Source organism: Lepidochelys olivacea, assembly GCF_965140295.1.
Source record: "Lepidochelys olivacea isolate rLepOli2 genome assembly, chromosome: 2".
Lineage (NCBI taxonomy): Eukaryota > Metazoa > Chordata > Testudines > Cheloniidae > Lepidochelys > Lepidochelys olivacea.
This window is the reverse complement of record NC_140412.1, coordinates 227183539-227197390: the sequence shown is the minus strand read 5'-3', so window position 1 is coordinate 227197390 and position 13852 is coordinate 227183539. Positions and strand designations below refer to the sequence as shown.

The 13852-nt window shown below is 41.1% G+C and overlaps 1 long non-coding RNA gene across 1 annotated transcript in view; it reads right to left on the bottom strand.

The window, feature by feature from the left end:
* LOC311516726 overlaps nucleotides 1–13037 on the bottom strand; it is a 183095-nt gene extending 170058 nt beyond the window's left edge. Inside the window, exon 1 of the long non-coding RNA XR_014710494.1 lies at nucleotides 12962–13037. This is a non-coding gene — a long non-coding RNA (uncharacterized lncRNA). The remainder of the gene's footprint in view (nucleotides 1–12961) is intronic.
* Between the last annotated feature and the right edge of the window lie 815 nt (nucleotides 13038–13852).

The following is a 13852-nucleotide window of genomic DNA, read 5'->3' as shown; positions in this document are numbered from 1 at the left end:
TGACTGAAATACAAAGTAAACCATAAAGACAGAAAACTAAGGCAAATGAGTGGCAGAGACCATATTACAACTACATCTATTTCAAGTCACTCACAGTATCATACCAAGTTGTGCCACCAAAGAAGTTGCTTTCAATGGCATGCATGATAAGCCATCATTTCACTTAAATGTATTGCTGTTAGTACAAACTGCAAATAAATACATGTAGCCCTGCTATTTTGGATGTTCCAGATCGAAAGACCTGTTCTAACACTGGGCTCTAAACAGGCCTACCCCAACTGTGAGCTTAATTGGTGAAAAGCAGGTAAAGGTTCATGAATTGTCAGTGACCTGTTATATAAAATAGTTTGAGAGATGATATAAGGAGGAGACAGAAAGATTGAATAAATTTAAACACAGAGGGTCATCTTGGGACTATGTTATCGTAACTGGTAAACTAAAGGGATAGAGAACCAGAAATAAATAGACCAGAATTGGCGTTTCGGAAATTAGACCTATTGGTAGGCAAAAAAGGAGACGATGGATCATTACATCTATCTCCCCTATCTGTGGCCCTTAAAAAGAGGCTTGGGAAGCTGGGGAGGGAGGATTTCCACTACCACTGCGAATACCGCTACTAAGGTATTTTTCATTGTGACACCCTGAGCTTGGCACACAGTGGGAAACACCTGGCTATCACTGCGGCACCAGTGAGGACCCCTGCCTGATACATGTGGAATCCTGCTTGGTCTGCCCCTTCCCATCCCCAACTGTCTTCCTCTTATCCTATTGCTCATGCTCTCAGCTCTCCACCTGATCCTGAGACCAACTGCACAGCACCGGCATGAAGTAGTGAGATGGCCCATCCAACTCTGCTGGCTTCAGAGGGACCAGTGAGAGAGAGGAGCCTAACCGGACCTAACCAGCTGACCAGGGAGGTGAGCTGGAATCCAGATCAACAGCTGCCGTGGCCAACCTGCCAGCACAAAGTATCTGTCCATGACTGACCAGCCACCCTGTATCCAGACAGCAAAAGCATCAACAAAGAGGGCCACAGATGGGGAGATAGATGTAATGATACATCGTCTCCTTGTTTTGCCTACCAATAGGTCTAATTTCCGAAGAGCCAATTCTGATCTATTTATTTCCTCACTGTTTTCTATCCTCTCTTCTTCCCCTTGTGCCTGTCTGTTCTGTTAAATGCAGGAAAGTGGAACTCATTCCCAACCCAGAAGTGAACAGCAGATCTAACAGTTTATTATGATAAGCACTCCTTGGTGGTGAATAAAGATTTTAACCAATGAGCTCTCTCTCTGAAAAGGGAACTTTGATAAGTTTTAATTAGGTTTGTTTTGCATAATCACTCACTCTGTTTCAACACTTTTTGCCTCTTCCTTTTGTGCATCTCAAATCAATAAATTTCCAACCTGTGGCATGAATTTTCTAGAGTGTTTTTGTGATACTAAGCAGGCCATGGTCTATGTACTCAAAGTCTAGAACCAATTTTAATTGTTTTACAGTGCCAGTGTCATGTTAGCATCTTTGACTAGCTGGGCCCATTTATTCCATTAAAATGAACACAGTAGAACCCTAAGATCCCAAAGGTCTTCCTACTCAGGTGCCTAAGACTTGAGCATCTTGTGAGGCATCTGATTGGCTTGGGAGAGCAACCAGCTGCAGTCCTGCACATAGTTGGGACCACCCAAACATGTGAGCTGAGCCCAGGGAGACAGTGTCAAGGAGAAGGGAGTTGAATGCAAGGAGTCAGCTTCCATAAACGGCCAGATTCAGCCCCTCTTTTGCTTTTAAAGGGAAGAAGAGACGGTTCACTGGTCCCCAGCTGAGACAGAGCCACTATGGCTGGAGGAACTCTTCCACTCTTAGGGTGCTAAACACACAAGAAAAATGCATTTATGAAGATGCAGCTGGAGGACAAAGCTCTGATGATGATGCAGAAATGGAGTTCTTTACTGGGTCTCTTAAGTGTAGAAAAGAAATCTGGGTTCAGAGACGCTAGAAATAAATGAACAAAAAGTAGATAGAGCTGAGTGCATCAGGATGACAGCCAGTGTAAGTGGAAAGATTAGCGAGTACCTGGTATTAAAATTGTTAAAGCTTATTCATAGAGCAGGCTGGCACAAAAAAAGCTCATGTATTTCCTCTTAAAAATCTCTGGTAGGCAAACAAAAAAACGCAGCCTGGTGAACCTTAGGCTGTATGTCCACACTGCAAATCGGAAGTGTGACTGCAGCTCAGGTAAACACACTTAGGCTAGCTTTAATCGAACTAGCTTACTACTAGCAATAAAGATAGGGCAGCATGATCTGTGCAAGCCCACCTAGTGCCCTGGGTACCTACTTGTGTTGCTAACCCATGCTGAACCCCATACTACTGCATCTTCACTGCTAGTTTTCATGAGCTAGCACAGGTATGCTTACCCATGCTTCAATCATACCCCTGACTGAAGTGCAGACAGCCTTAGAGGTAGGCATTCCAAGCCCTTTCCCGCACATAGCAACTTGGGAAAGTACAACTCAGCTATTAAACTTTCATTTGAGGAAAAAAAAAGCCATCACCAGGAGGAGACATCTTAAAGCCAGCTTCTCAAAAGCATCAGGATTGTGCTACTACCCTGAATTAAGTTTCTTAAAATTTATAATTGATATTTGTCTGTTTACACAAGGAGCACTCATATGACTGCTGCTTACTGTGACAAATACCATATGATTATTTGAGAGGTACAATTGGAAAGGCATATATAATTTTTGATTCAGTATTCTAAATCAAGTTGGTGGAGAAGAGAGTCGCATTTGAAGTTTAAATTCCGTACAAGCTGTTAAGCTGCAAGTGGTGAAATCCAAAAAGGAACATTTAAAAGGCAAGCTTTGCTGAAAGATAGAATCTTTTCAACCCTGCCATTGAATAGCTAACACAATCCCCCAGGTAGATCCCAGCAAACAAATTCCATTGAGAAGACAACAATGAGACTAACAAACATACATCAAGAATCTGGTAAATAAGATTTGCTAAGTCCACCTCAGAGGATTCAGGAAGAGGATCATTCTGTTCTCACAGCAGAGCTGTTTTTAAATGCAAGGAACATTTCCCTTGTGGTAGTCATGGAAGTTTGACTTATACCCTGTAGAAAAACTCCCAGTTTACCAGAATTGAGTCAATAAGATACAGCTCCAAGTAGGGATTGGGTGGGAGCTGCCTCGTGAAGATTGGTTGTGGGATTGTGCATCAAGAAGATACCTGTACACCAGAGAACTTGGGGAAGAACTGTATGATCTCAGGCTCACCTTCTTTTAGGTGATCACAGGCTGCTCTCCCTAGTGAGTACAGCCTGCTCTACAACTCTGGCTGCTCCTCCTCCTCTCTACCCACTTTGGGCAAGCTACACCACTGGAGAGCATGAAGGAAGCATCTCAGTGCTGTTCTGTGTTCAGATAAGAGTTGTCCATGTACCTTACACAGCACATGCAGGACTGACTCACTCCCCTGTCAAGAGCCAGGAACAAATCAGCCTGGTTTTTTAGTACAGAGTTTAAAAAAAAATCTGAGTTTTCATCCCACAGAAAATTCTAGTATTTCAACATTTGTTTCCATCCTAAAAAAAAGGACAAATATTTGTAACACCTCAACATTCCAGCATCAAAACATTTTTGCTTTGCTCAACATTAATCTGTAGACTCCTGAACTACCACAGTGCCTCACGTAATTTGGGTACCTCATGCCTGCATTCTCCTCTACATGCTGGAGTCTCAGCAGGATGACGTCTTGCATGATGGACCATGATCATGGAACTCCTATGTCATCTCAGAACAGTTCAAACAGAAGGGAGACTACAGTGTTTAATGGGAGATGTAGTCCAGCCCATCAAAGAAAATGGGAGCACATACATGCGGTGGCTCAAGTGGATGCAGATTAAAGTCAAACTGATCCAAAAAACAAAGTGTTGCAATTCAGTATGACAAACTAAACATTTTGACTCAGGTCAACCAATAAGAAATGTTTTTATGTTGAAAAATAAAGATGTTGGCAAAAATCAAAATTTTACCATGCAAAATTTCATTTTTGTGAAAACTGCATTGTTGGTTGAGAGAATATTACTGATCAGCTCTAGTTCTCAGTATACAACAATGCTCACTTGTTAGGATGGTGTAATGTCCTGGTTCCTTATGTATGAATCTGTGAGCCTTCCAGTGGCTACCCCATGCAGGGGATAAGGCACCTGATACTGCTTCAACTAAAGGAAGTCTTTTTGCTCAAGTGGTAGTCAGTGGTTTTGGAACTGAAGCACCAGGGTTCTAGTCCCAGCTTCCCAAAGAACCCTGTATATGCGAGTTTCCTAACTGCGCCTGTTTGCAATTCATATTTATTACTACAGGCCAAAGTTTCTGGAAACTGTATTGAATGTAAAATCTTGTAATCAGTTAATATTTTCATTTTCACCATTTGCTTAAAAAAAACAGTAAATGTAAAATTTCTGCTCTTGTATGAGCTCTGACACAGCTCTAGCTTTGTGATTTAAAATAAGAGTTTTAGCATGCCCATTTCCCAAAGTCTTCTTGGTGTTGTATGTTTTACTCCTTTTCCAGAGAAGATTTCCATACCATATGGATGTGTTTTGTTCTTGATCCAGTAACGCCCCCCTTTGGATTCCAGAGCACAGGGGCAGTTGGGAAATAAACGTGTGGACAGACGGGATCTAACCTCATTCTCCCTACTTTCCCAAAACCCTCAATGACAGTGCAGTGTATATGAATTGGGTAGTATCCCTTTAAATAATTTGTGAGCCCTCTAGTGGGCCTTATCATCTATGTTTCAGAAGCCACCAGAGCAGCAGCGTATATATGTAGCTAGGGCTTGCAAATTCTATGTAGTTAGTAAACAGTTATTTGAACTCTGCTGTTATACACAAAACATCAAGGGACCCCTGGACAAAAGTAAAGGGCACAACACTGCTATTTGCTTGGAATAATGTTTAACCCCATGCTTTATGTCCAAAAATCCAAAGAGAACTGCAGAGAGAGAAGTTATATGTGCCAAGTGCTTTTAAAGAAAAAAAGCTATGGTTTTCTGATGAGCTTAATACCTAAAGACAGAGGGCATAGAGAAGGATATACACAGAGCTGTCCCTAGGGTATGGCGGATTGGGGCAACTGCCCCGTGCTTTGGGGGGGCCCTGTGGGCCAGCACAGTTGGTCCCAGAAGTGATGGATTTGTCATTTCTGCCCCAGGCCCTGCACTCCCCCCACCCCCCAAGGATGGCCCTGGATATACAATTCATATGTGCAAACATATACAAAAAAATACATTAGAAGAAAATAGTCAAGGTTACAAAGTCAAGCTCTCAAAAGCTAGGAAATGCCAGCACTAAAACTGCATATGCAACCTTATTTCAGTCCCCTTGTGTGTATGCATTATCATAGAATATCAGGGTTGGAAGGGACCTCAGGAGGTCATCTAGTCCAACCCCCTGCCCAGAGCAGGACCAATCCCCAATTAAATCATCCCAGCCAGGGCTTTATCAAGCCTGACCTTAAAAACTTCTAAGGAAGGAGATTCCACCACTTCCCTAGGTAACGCATTCCAGTGTTTCACCACCCTCCTCGTGAAAAAGATTTTCCTAATATCCAACCTAAATCTCCCCCACTGCAACTTGAGACCATTACTCCTTGTTCTGTCATATGAGAACAGCCTAGAGCCATCCTCTTTGGAACCCCCTTTCAGGTAGTTGAAAGCAGCTATCAAATCCCCCCTCATTCTTCTCTTCTGTAGACTAAACATCCCCAGTTCCCTCAGCCTCTCCTCATAACTCATGTGTTCCAGTCCCCTAATCATTTTTGTTGCCCTCCGCTGGACTCTTTCCCATTTTTCCACATCCTTCTTATAGCGTGGGGCCCAAAACTGGACACAGTACTCCAGATGAGGCCTCACCAGTGTCGAACAGAGGGGAACGATCACGTCCCTCGATCTGCTGGCAATGCCCCTACTTATACACCCCAAAATGCCTTTGGCCTTCTTGGCAACAATGGAACACTGTTGACTCATATCCAGCTTCTCGTCCACTGTCACCCCTAGGTCCTTTTCCGCAGAACTGCTGCCTAGCCATTCGGTCCCTAGTCTGTAGCTGTGCATTGGGTTCTTCTGTCCTAAGTGCAGGACCCTGCACTTGTCCTTGTTGAACCTCATCAGATTTCTTTTGGCCCAATCCTCCAATTTGTCTAGGTCCCTCTGTATCCTATCCCTGCCCTCCAGCATATCTACCACTCCTCCCAGTTTAGTATCATCCGTAAATTTGCTGAGAGTGCAAACTACACCATCCTCCAGATCATTTATGAAGATATTGAATAAAACCGGCCCCAGGACCAACCCCGGGGCACTCCACTTGACACCGGCTGCCAACTAGACATGGAGCCATTGATCACTACCCATTGAGCCCGACAATGTAGCCACCTTTCTACCCACCTTATAGTGCATTCATCCAGCCCATACTTCTTTAACTTGCTGACAAGAATACTGTGGGAGACCGTGTCAAAAGCTTTGCTAAAGTCAAGATACAATACATCCACTGCTTTCCCTTCATCCACAGAACCAGTAATCTCATCATAGAAGGCGATTAGATTAGTCAGGCATGACCTTCCCTTGGTGAATCCATGCTGACTGTTTCTGATCACTTTCCTCTCCTCTAAGTGCTTCAGAATTGATTCCTTGAGGACCTGCTCCATGATTTTTCCAGGGACTGAGGTGAGGCTGACTGGCCTGTAGTTCCCAGAATCCTCCTCCTTCCCCTTTTTAAAGATGGGCACTACATTAGCCTTTTTTCAGTAGTCTGGGACTTCCCCCCGATCGCCATGAGTTTTCAAAGATAATGGCCAATGGCTCTGCAATCACATGCGCCAACTCCTTTAGCACTCTTGGATGCAATGCATCTGGCCCCATGGACTTGTGCACGCCCAGCTTTTCTAAATAGTCCCGAACCCCTTCTTTCTCCATTATGATATGGTCTTTAAAATACAAACCCTAGCATTATAACTGGCTCCATGGAGGAGATGCAGGAGTTTCCTGCAGGATCTAAAATCACTGGGGGGAGATAATTATCTGAAATCCCTAGACAAGTGTCAAGTCTGAAGCAGCCTCATCTCCCTGCATGAAATTGTGTATACTAGTTTGATCTGGTTGGAGGAACCTGAAAAACTAAAAAAACATAAAAGGGACCAGCCTGGTGACAGCATGGTACACTAAGGTCTGCACATAAGTGGTTTGTTTTAAAGATATGTTTTCCTCACTAATGCTTTTGTTTTGTACAAATACTTTCCTTAATGAAGGCTGGCTGATCACTGGTTAGCCCTGTCACTGCCCAAGGAACAGGACAGCCAGTGGTGAACTAAACGCCAACTTGCTAAAGTGACCACAGTGACTTGCCACCTAAATCCCCAGTCTCGAAGGAGAGTCTCAAGACTCTGCCACAAAAATGTTGACAGCTAGAGGCTCAAGACCTGAGTGGGGAGCCCTCAGGGAGCCCACAAAGGGAACAGAGGTGCAATTATCTCAGGAACTGTGCTAGTCATTTAAAAACTTGGTGAAATACCATTCACAGTGGTACAGAGTTTCAGATAATACGAATAAAGTCTCTGAATTGGTAAATATAGTCCATTAATAAATGTACTGAATAGTATTCGACCAGCTGTCACAGTGATGTACACTGGATTGAAATACTTTAATTACAGTCTTATCTTTTTCAGTAGGAAACTCAGATGTGAGAAACGAATCAGTGGTTCCAGCAGGGGGACACCTCAGGAAGGGGAAAGTAAAAGAAGCAGCATTACAGGCTTGTACCATTTGGTTTTATATGGCATAACAACTGAGCATTGACCTGGTGTAGTTATTTTACTGCTGCTGCAATTGGAGGGGGGAGAATTCAAGATAATTGAACATTTAAGTATTTTTGAGGCAACATGCAGCTATTTACAGGAGCAGTTTGTGTGTCACAGGGTTGTATATTTTTGTCTATTAGAATTGGGTTGTCTGCTTTTCTTACATCAAAGTACACATGGCTTGAGGGACCAGTTTATTTTTGTATTTTATTTAACCAAATAGTCACAGTACTACTTAACAAAATAGCTAATTAGATCTTTTTCCTTTGATGACAAATTTAGAGCATATTACTTGTCATTTTTTCCTGTATTTATAGCAATATTGCTATTGTAGCTTGCCTACATACTGAAGGGCATGTTCTCAACAAACAAGAGTCATTGCACAAGGAAAATAAAGTAGTTGACAAGCATAAGAATGGTCTGTTCTATGGGTATTATAATCATGCATCTCATAAAAAGTACAACTGCACAAGCTTTTAAAAAAAAAATCACCTGAAACTGAATGCCTGCCTGCCTGCCATCTCCAACTGCCACATAGTTCCCTGCTTGAAAGCTACAGAGATCCACTGATCACTTGACACTGTATAAGGGCCAAATCCTCAGCTGGTGTAAATCAGTACAACTCCAGATCTATGCCAATTTATAAGAGCTGAAGATCTGACCCAAATACTTTCTTCTATAAGGAGAAAGGAGGGTGGCAGCATTTTTGCCTTCCTCTCTGAAGAGAAATCTGTTTCTAACACAATGTTATTTTCCTATGGCAGTAAAACACTGGTATAAATGCAGAGCTCCTTCCATTTTAACCAGCTTGTTTTGATTTTTTGCAAGGATGGAGGCAAAAAGTAAAGAAATCAAAAAGGAAATTAAAATTTCAGCTTTAGTTTGTGATACCTTGTTAAGGTTGGAGCAGTGCAGTCGGCCAATTCCACCCAGAAGAAAGTGGCAGATTTTCCACTCTAATCAGCATCATTAGTTGATGGGATGTAAAAGAATAGTAACTGCTATATAATACTTTTACATTAAAAAAAGACATAATATGCATGCAGAAGGGGTAAACATGCTGTATACCCGTATTATCAGATAAATTGCAGAAAACAAATGCATTATTCATGACAAAATGTAGTTGAATAATGGGTCTTCAAATTCATATTGCTTTCTCCTGCTGGTATTTAAACTAATCTCTATGTGTGAAGTGTGGTTTCACAAGGTTTCCTAAGTAATTTTAAATACCTCTGTAAAATTGGACTAAGGCAAATATTTTCCTTCAGAATGGTTCAGTGTTGAATCAATGGAGTTATGCAGATGAACACCAGCTGAAAAGCTACCTCACGTGCACCTAAAAGATGTGGTTTATGATCCAATACTCAAGTGCAGTTTCAGCTACAGGTAGATCAAGTATTCGGTTTAATACCCAGTCACTATGTTTTGATCACTCATAACCGTGCATCTTCTCATTAAGGAACCCAGGGCAAACCCCTATGGCATTAATGAATCAAATGCACAGAGGTGAACATAGACTCCTGTATTTTTGCCTCCAGGCATCAGATGATATCAAGCATCATTGTGTAAAAGCATGTGCACACAGCATACTTTCTTCTAAGTGGATTCAGTGTCTGCATTTTTCTTTCACCAAATGTCCTTTTCCTCCATCTTTTCAGCACACCTCCTAAAAATAAAATGTCTCTTGATCATTATCCTGCTGCAAAAATGACAATTCAGCTTGTGACCGATATGGTCTTCAACAAAAATACAACAGGACTTTCTGTATCAACTGCTTGTTTATTACAGGACGGTCTCAAGTGTATTAGAAGTCACGAGTTTCATTTCTACAAATGTGAAAGGTCATTAACTATTCCAAAATTAAAATCTTCATATACAAGTCCTTCAGTAGCCTCCTTTTTCCTTGATACAGCAGACAATATAGAAGACCTCAGAATAGCCTCCTGTTTTCTCACACACAACCTCCCCCACCCCTTTCCAAAACATTCTCCTTGGGGTAAATTTCAGCCCAAAAAGAAAGTCTGAGGAAAAATCTTCAGTCCAATGCCATCCTCTTCAATGGAGCTATGAACTTCAAAAGTCTATTTGGGAAATTTAAAATACTACAATTATTTAAAACAGACAATGTCTTTAAAATAAACCTCAGGAAACAGAGGTTTTAAAAACCCTGCTTATTGCCACTAAGGCTGCATAGTAGAATCATGAAGTCAAATGCAAAAGTTAGGGTTCCAGCAACATCAAGGGCTAGACTGGGGCCCATATGAATAAGAAGTTTACAATCTTTGGCTTATACCAATCCATGTAATTCAAGTCAGTGTTCCAGTTTACACCAGCCAAGACTTGTGGCCATGGTGAGCAGTTGCTAGCTCAAGTGATCTTGGGGGAGTCACTGCTCACCCATATGTGGTAAGTGGGTTGTAGTCTTGGCATAAACCAACCTCTTTCAAAGATTCCAAGGACAGAAGGGACCATTGTGACCATCTAGTCTGAATAACAGAGGTCATAGAGTTCCCCCAAAATAATTCCTAGAGCTCATCTTTTAGAAAAAAGCATCCAATCTTGATTTAAAATTTGGCAGTAAGAGAATCCACCACAGCCCTTGGTAAATTGCTCCAATCGCTAATTGCTCCGACAGCTAAAAACTTACACCTTATTTCCAATCTGAATTTGTCTACCTTCAACTTCCAGCCATTGGTCAGTCAGTGTTATACCTGTCTCTGCTAGACTGGAGAGCCCTTTATTAAATGTTTGTTCCCCATGTTGATACTTACACTCTGTAAGTAACTCACACCTTAACCTTCTCTTCATTAATCTAACTAGATTTTGCTCCTTGAGTCTATCACTATAAAGCATATTTCTAATCCTTTATTCATTCTTGGGGCTCTTCTCTAAACTCTCCCCAATCAATCAACATCTTTCTTGAACTGTGGGCACCAGAACTGGACACAGTATTCCAGCAGTGGTGGCACCAGTGCCAAACATAGAGGTAAAATAACCTCTCTGCTCCTACTTGAGATTCCCCTTTTCTGCATCCCAGGATCTCATTAGCTGTTTTGGCCACTGTGAGCTCATGTTCAATTTATTATCCACCAGGATCCCCAAATAATTTCTCTAGAGTCACTGCAGCCCAAGATAGAATCCTGCATCCTGTAACTATGGCCTACATTCTTTGTTCCCAGATGTATGCATTTACATTTAGCCATATTAAAAACAGGTGTTTGCTTGAGCCCAGATTACCAAGTAATCCAGATCGCTCTGAATTAGTGACCTGTCCTCTTCATTATTTACTACTCCCTCAATATTTGAGTCACCCGCAAACTTTGTTTTCTTCCATATCATTGTTTAAAATATTATATAGCATAGGGCTAAGAGCCAATCCCCACCTGAAACACATCCGCTCAACAATTCCCTTTCCACAATTACATTTTGAGACCGATAAATTAGCCAGTTTTTAATCCACTGAATCTGTGCCATGTTAGTTTTAATTATTTTCATCAAAATGTCCCCCAGTACCAAGCCAAACAATTTACAAAAGTCTGTCAACAGTTACCTTTATCAACCAAACTTGTAATCTCCCTCCAAAAAGTGTGTGTGTATATATATCACATTAGTTTGATGTGATCTATTTTTCATAAATCCATGTTGATTTGCATTAATTACATTACCCACCTTTAATTCTTTATTAAAAATCGAGTCCCATGTGAGCCATTTCATTATCTTGCCCAGGATTGATGTCTGGCTGACAAACCTATAATTACCCAGGTCATCCCATTTACCCTTTGTAAAAATTGGCATAACATTAGCTTTCTTCTGGTCTTCTGCAACTTCCCCAGTGCTCCAAGACTTATTGAAATATCACCATTAAAAGTCTAGTGGGTTCCTCAACTAGCTCTCGGAATGGTCTTGGATGCAAGTTATCTAGACTTGCAGATTTTAAAATGTCTAACATTAGCAGCTCCAGAAATACAAGTGGAATGGAAAGAATGTTACCACCACCATATGATGAAGCTATGTCATCAATTCCCCCTCCCCCCATACAGAACTAATATTGATCACTTCTGCCTTTTCTGCATTATTATTGACAAGTCTACTATTTCTCTCTAGAAAGGGATCAGTATCATGGTCAGGATTCTTTTTGTTCCTAATAAATTTTAAAAACTCCTTTTTCCTATCCTTACCTATACTGGGCACAGACTTGGTCTTGTGTTCATTAGGTTCCCTTATCAATTTTCTATAATTCCTAACCTCTGATTTAGATTAATTACTATCAACTTCCCCTTTGTTATGTGAAGTTTGGTTGTTGGCTTTTATTTTTTATACAAAGCAGCCTTTGTAACCTTTGGGTGGGCTAGAGTTCACTTCATTGTCCTTCTCCAGTACCTTAAAAAAAAAACCCAATTCCCTCAGAAAATTAGCTGGAGACCCAGAATTCAATCTTTAAGGATCTTCAGCAAGGATTGTCACCTCCCCACATTCAAGGAACTAAAGAAATGAATTTAATTAACAACTTTATAAAAATCTTATGATAAAGAAACAAACTATTATTATTATTAGCTACTTAAAGTTCACAACATAACATGGCTATTTTATAATCCACTTACATTATATAGTTACAGATAAACAAATCTAAACAGGTCAGTCCCCACAAAGAACAGTGAGAACAAACTCAGTTTCCAAAAGCTTAGGTTGAGTTCACCTGAGTCTCAGTTAGTCTTTGATAACCAAATCTATACAGTTTGCCGAGTCTAAAACATCTTTCCTCCACTGACTTATAGGAGTCTTCAGTTAGAATCCATGTTGACTCTCACTGTTAGCCAGTTAGCTAATGGACTAGCCAACCACTCAGTTAATATATTTTTTTAAACTGCTACCAAAAAATATAACTAAACTGAGAACAGCAAAATATAAATGACTACTCCATTTAAAGAAAAGTTGATGACTCATAGGAGCAGAAACAATTTAACTAAAACAGTTTGGCTAAAATCAAAACATTCAAAGTATACAATTAAAATAGAAAAAATTATTTTCCCTCCCCATTTCCCCTTGCTCTAATTAACACTGCCCACGCTCCCTGTTGGAGGGTTAACAATATCACTAACCTGCTGGAAAATGCTTCAGTTCAGGACAACTGCCTACTTTCCGCTCCAGGACTCAGCTTTCCCCAGGACTCACCCGGGGCACACAGCCCTTTATAAAGCAGCTGCCCTGGCTGCTCACCCTCATAAAGTCTCACCTCAGCAACAGGGAACCTATAGGAGCATACCCAAAACTACCACACCCAATTCTAGAAGCTTCTGGATGTGAAGGGCTAAATCTGCCTAGTAACAATGACCCAGGCACAACTCACTCCTCCCCCCAGCTTGGATCTCTTAAAGAGATATTTCCCTATTAAGCACACAGGTTACACCTTCACTTCCCCTCTAAATCAGGTTGGGTTTTTAACCAATATGGCCTTCTTCCTCAGCTGCGGCATTGTGGCTTTTTAAGCATCCAGTAAGTTGTTCTTAAATGATTGCCAATTATCCATCACATTTTCTGTGATTAAATTCTTTCTGCCAGATGGTTTGGCTCATAGTTGTTTTCAGGTTTATGAAATTGGCCCTATTAAAGCACCAATTATATATGTCACTGGTCTGGATTTTATTCTACTTGCACATTATAAACATTATGACCACTTGTAGCTAAGCTACCTTTAACTTTTAGTTCTGTGATCAGTTCCTCTTTACCTGTTAAGACAAGGTCCAATAAAGAATTCCCCTGTGTTGGCTGCAGTATTTTTTGAGTTAGGAAACTGTCCTCTATAATATTTAGAAGTTCCAATGACATTTTAGTCCTGGCAGCATGAGACTGTCAGTGTATGTCACTCAAACTGAAGTCCCCCATCATCACACAGCCTTTTTCCTATACACTCGAGACAGGTGCCTAAGGAGGCAATTATCCTGTTCCCTAGTGTGATTTGATGGTCAATAGCAGACACCAACTAATATCTA